Here is a 6131-nt window from a genome sequence, read left to right as displayed (position 1 = left end):
TGTGATTTCATAAATGTTATTAATTTGGGCTCTGGAATGTCGATTTCTAGGTTTAGGAGGTCTCAGGATTGTGTTAGCGGAAAAAATGAACCAGGTGTGTACCAAAACGCAGTAAAACGAGGCTCAACGAAAGCCAAAAAACTCCACTGTCGTGCCACACTATCGTGTGGTAGGCCGTGTGTGATAACACGGCCGTGTGATCAATGAAGGCCAGGTCATGCGTAAGGCACGGTCGTGTGATGACTAGAGTGTGGTCGTTTGGGCTACATGGGCATGTTAGCCCACACGTACACGCCACACTGGCGTGTGATATCTGGGCTAGGCTGTGTGATCCACACGGGCAAGGCCAATCTGGGTGTGTGGGCTGCATATGTATATTGACCCACACAGGCATGTGGGCCCATTATACTGAAATTCTCTGTAGGGTCCTACGGGTCATCCTAATCGACTGTGGGCCTATCTTAGGGTCGGTAAATGCTATCTAACCCTAAAAACCAAATGATCTGTTAGTTTAAAATATGGTTATGAGCATGCCTATTTTTGTATATTTGTTATCTGTTAATGCAAGTATGTTAAGCATGATTTATCTGTTAATTCTATATGCATGTTCTGTTACTGTGATTGGGGTAGGATGATATATATATTGGAGGAAGTGTTCTGAAAGGCAGATTATGTCTAATATTTGGCAGCACAGCTACGTTATATCTGATATGTGGTGCATCGGTGCAGCGTGGTGTGTAGGGCTGGTTGGGTGTTTTAAACCCCACATGGTGTGTAGGGACTGTTGGAGATGGTATGTAGAAGATGGGGGTAGGATTCTATTATTTTATTTGCATATCTATATCTGAAATGCACTCAGGCCCGATTCTGTATCTGTAACTGATATAGGCCTAGGCCCGAATACGAATCTGTCTAATTTGTGATATTCTGTATGCTTACATGCTTAATTCTATTGGGTTACACACTGAGTTTACGTAAACTCACCCTTTTCTGTTATTCTATACAGGTAATCCATAGAGTTAGGCGGATCGGTGCAGCGAAACTACTTTATTTTATTTTGTTTATAGTTTTTATTAAGCTTGGCGTTGAGATTTGATAGTTGTATTTTTCTAGGACTCTCTAGACTGTTTAAAACTGTTTGGTTGGGTTTTTGCATTTGGATTTAACTTCTTCACCATGACGATTTTTAACTAAAAACATGTTTCCTAAAAATATTGAATGGTTTTCCAACCCATTTCATATGACACCTCTGGATTCGTCCATAATGCCTAAGTCGGGTTTGGGGTATTACATTTAGTGGTATTAAAACCAGGTTTCAAAAACTCAACTGTAGATTTTTGGGTTCCAAAATATGTTTTAAAAAATTGGTTTTCAAATGGTTTAAAAATATATTTTTTTATTAAGTACGTGGTACACCGAGTTTTCGATGTCGATTCTGTAAGTATTTCTGATTTCTGATACAAAAAATTTAAAGCATTGTTGATAGTCGACTTGGAAACACTATAGTTAGTACACTCTGAAACTATAGTAAAACCGGTAGAGACTAAGACTTCTAAAAATAACTCTGAACTTCTGATACTTAATGCATAAAACATCTGTTAATAAATATCAAAATTGATGCATAAAATTTTTAATGTAGATAAAACTTCTAAGTCACAATGAGTATTCTAAGTCATAATGAGCGCACAAGGTATCTATGGACATGGTATTCGAAGCCGAGGTAGAGGCTGTAGGGGGGCTCGAGCTGAGTCCTATTCTTTGGCCAGCATGCTGAATCTAAACACTAGTGAGACACCTGTGTCACCTGCTACTGAGACTAGGTCTCAGAGTCATTTGGCTGGGGACGACGTACTATCCCAAGTCATGCTAAGGATATTAGAGAGGGTCGCTAGACCCAATTCTGGAACTAGGGGCCGAGGGTCGGTAACTGAGCGACTCCGGTCTAATAGAGTAAGTTGTTTAGGGGCGTCACAGGATTCGCCCCTAATGTGGCTAAGTACTGGTTGGAGACTACTGAGAGGATTATGGAGGATTTAGACTGCATTCCTGAGTAGAAATTGAAAGGTGCAGTCTCTTTACTTCGTGACAAGGCATATCAGTGGCAGTTAACAGTTAAGGAGGGCACTTAGCCTGACCGTTTGACTTGAAAGTTCTTTAAGACTACATTTCAGGGAAAATATGTGGGAGCCAGCTACGTTGATGCTCGCAGGCGTGGGTTTCTGAACCTCACGCAAGGTGACCGATCTGTGGCCGAGTATGAGGCCGAATTTATGAGGCTGAGCCACTATGCTCGAGGTATGGTGGCATCAGAATATGAGAGGTGTGTTTGGTTTGAGGACGAGCTGAGAGATAATCTGAGGGTTTTGATTGCTCAACAGAGGGAGCGTGAGTTTTTTGTTCTGGTAGAGAAAGAGAAAATCGCCGAAGATGTTAAACGTGCTAAGAGCCAGAATAGAGATAGGGAGAGAGGTAAGAATAAGAGGGATTCGGAGCTCTCGAGTTTTGTGCAGAGGCCTAAGAAAAAGGCTCGATCTGAGGACGCCAGTTAGAGTGGGGACTCCTACTGCTTCAGTTGGGTTGCAGCCTTGTGGTGTTTGTGGTAGGCGTCATCTGGGCGAGCGTTGAAGGAGGGTTGGGGATGTCTGAGATGTGGATCTTTAGAGCACCGTATTAGAGACTGTCCATAGTAGGAGATCAGACACAGGCTCCAGGTTTTGTACAGCTTCAGAGGGAAATTAGGCCAAGATTTTTAATAGTATAGGCTGAGGGCAGAGAGCACCGGGTAAAGGTGCTGGTAAGACTGAGACGAGGTCACCTGCTTTAGTTTATACTGCACGATGCCGAGAGGATAGAGATGCTCCTAACATTATCACCGGTATATTCTTTATATTTAATGTACTATACTTGGCTTTGATAGACATAGGGTCTACTCATACATAGCTAGTAATGTATCTGAGATTTTGGGGATTTCTATGAAGAGCACTGCGAGTGAGGTCACTGTACTTAGTCCGTTGGAGCAGTCTGTTTGGGTTAGTAAACTCTATAGGGATGTACCCTTAATGGTGTAAGGAATTATTTTTCTGGCGGATCTGATGGAGCTTCCGTTTGGGGAGTTTGATATAATTCTAGGAATGGACTGGTTGGTCAAGCACCGGGTTAGTCTGGATTGTGCGACTAAAAGGGTCATTCTGAGAACTGAGGTGGATGATGAGTTGGTTGTGATCAGAAAATGTCGGGATTATTTATCTAATATGATCTTCGCGCTTGTAACTGAAAAATTGGTTCTGAAAGTGTGTGAGGTGTACTTAGCCTACATTAGTGTTTCTGCTTCTAGGGACTCTTCGATTGGGGATATTAGAATTGTGAAAAATTTTTCAGATGTTTTTCCTGAGGAGTTACTGGGATTGCCTCCGAACTGAGAGGTTGAATTTAGGATTGAGCTTCTTTTAGGTACAGCTCTGGTGTTTATCGCTCCCTATCGAATGACACCGAAAGAGCTTACAAGGCTTAACTGTAGGAGTTGTTGGACTGTGGCTTCATTCTTTCGAGTGTGCCTCCGTGAGGGGCACCAGTACTATTTTTTAAGAAGAATGATGAGACCGTGAGGATGTGTATAGACTATCGACAGTTGAACAAGCTAACTATGAAGAATAAATATCCACTTCCGAGGACAGACGACTTATTTAATTAGTTTCAAGGGGCTTCTGTGTTCTCTAAGATCGATCTCCATTCAGGGTATCATCAGTTGAGGGTTAAGGAGGTGAATATGTATAAGACAGCATTTAGGACTTGTTATAGACATTATGAGTTCCTAGTGATGCCTTTTGGGTTGACGAATACACCGGCTGTATTTATAGATCTAATGAACTGAATATTTTAGCCCTATCTAGATCAGTTTGTCGTGGTCTTCATCAATGACATTCTGGTATACTCTAAGACTGAAGATGAGCACGGTGAGTATCTTAGAGTAGTGCTTCAGATTTTGTGGGAGAAGCAATTGTATGCTAAATTCGGCAAGTGTGAGTTTTGGCTTCGTAAAGTGACTTTTCTGAGGCACGTGGTTTCTGCTGAGGGGATTTGTGTTGGTCCTTAAAAAATAGAGGCTATGTTGGATTAAAAACAACCTAAAAATGTATCTGAGATTAGTAGCTTTTTGGGTTTGGCGGGATACTATCAATGTTTCATTGAGGGGTTCTCTTTGATTGCTACGCTATTGACTAAGCTTCTATGTAAGAGCGTGTCATTTTTCTGGACTAATATGTAGTAATCAAGCTTTGAGAAACTCCAATATGTTCTGACTCAAGCTCTTGTTCTGATACAACCTGAATTTGGAAAGGAGTTTGTAGTATACAGTGATGCATCACATGTTGGATTGGGTTGGGTTCTGATGCAGGATGGTAAGGTTGTGGCTTATGCATCCCGTTAGCTTAAGACGCATGAAGCAAACTATTAGATGCATGATCTTGAGTTGGTTACAGTAGTCTTTACATTGAAAATCTAGAGGCATTATCTGTATGGTGAGAGGTGCATCATTTAAATTGATCACAAGAGCCTTAAGTATCTCCTTACTCAGAAGGAGTTGAACCTTAGGTAGTGTCGTTGGATTGAGCTGCTAAAAAATTATAACAATATCATCGAGTACCATTTAAGTAATGCCAATGTGGCGCCCGATGCTCTAAGCCGAAGACCGATGTCTAATTTAAGGGCAATGTTTGCTCGCCTTAGTCTGTTTGATGATGGGAGTTTGTTAGTCGAGTTGCAAGTTAAGCTGACTTGGATTAAGCAGATTCGAGATAAATAATTAGTGGATAAGACTCTAGGTGTACGGTTCTGTCAAGTGGAGAGTGGTACTACTTCTGATTTTGGTTGAATAGTGATAGTGTCCTGTGTTTTTGAGGTCGGATTTGTGTGCCAAATGATTCAGATCTGAGGTAGTCTATTCTAAGGGAGGCGTATGGTAACCTTTAAACTATGCATCCCAACGATAATAAGATGTACCACGACTTTCGTGAATTGTACTGGTGGCCAGGGTTGAAGCATGAGGTTACCGATTACGTTGCTCATTGTTTGACTTGTCAACAGGTTAAGGCTATGCATCAGTTGCCTTCGGGTTTGTTACAGCCAGTTAAGATTCCTCTGTGGAAATGGGAATGAGTGATGATGGACTTTGTTAGTGGGTTGCTTTTAACACCCACTAAGAAGGATTCTTTTTGGGTCAACGTGGATCAATTGACCAAGTCTGCTCACTTCATTCCTGTTTGGACGGACTTTTCTCTTCAGAAGTTGGCGAAGTTGTATATCTCCGAGATAGTTAGATTGCATGGGGTTCTAGTGTTGATTATTTTTTACAGAGATTCTCGTTTTACATCTAGATTATGAAAAAAGTTACATGAAGCTCTAGGGTCAAGATGAACTTCAGTACGACGTTCCATCCTCAGACCGATAGTCAATCTGAAAGGGTGATCCAGATATTGGAGGATATGCTTCGAAGTTGTGTGATCAATTTCCGATACAGTTGAAAGGATTATCTGTCACTAGCTGAGTTCGCCTATAATAACAGTTTCCAAATGAGTATTCAAATGGCACCTTACGAGGCTCTATCTGGCTGTAATTGTCGCACTCCGCTATGTTAGACTGAGTTGGGTAAACATCGAGTTTTGGGTATTGAGTTAGTTACTAAGACTGAGGATAAGGTTAGACTGATTTGGGATCGTCTGAAAGCGACTTCTGACAGACATAAATTATATGCAGATCTGAAGAAGCGTGAGATTGAGTATTCTACGGGGGACTTTATTTTCCTTAAGTTCTTTTAGTGGAAGAAGGTTCTGAGGTTCGATAGTAAGAGCAAGCTGAGCCCTAGGTTTGTTGGGCCGTACCGGATTTTAAAGCAAGTGGGATCAGTTGTTTATCAGTTGGAGTCACCTCTTGAGTTGGACCGTATTCATAATGTATTTCACGTCTCGATGTTGAGAAGATATTGTTCTGATCCATCCCATGTTGTCTCGGTAGAAGAGATTATGGTTAAGCCCGACTTGACTTTTGAGGAGGAGCCAGTTCAGATCCTGGATCACGCTATTAAGGTTCTGCGGAAAAAGTCTATTCATTAGTGAAGGTGCTATAGCAGAATCATA

The sequence above is a fragment of the Gossypium arboreum genome, chromosome 3, assembly GCF_025698485.1.
Source record: "Gossypium arboreum isolate Shixiya-1 chromosome 3, ASM2569848v2, whole genome shotgun sequence".
NCBI lineage: Eukaryota > Viridiplantae > Streptophyta > Magnoliopsida > Malvales > Malvaceae > Gossypium > Gossypium arboreum.
The sequence above is the reverse complement of the archived record's forward strand: the minus strand, read 5'-3'. Positions refer to the sequence as shown.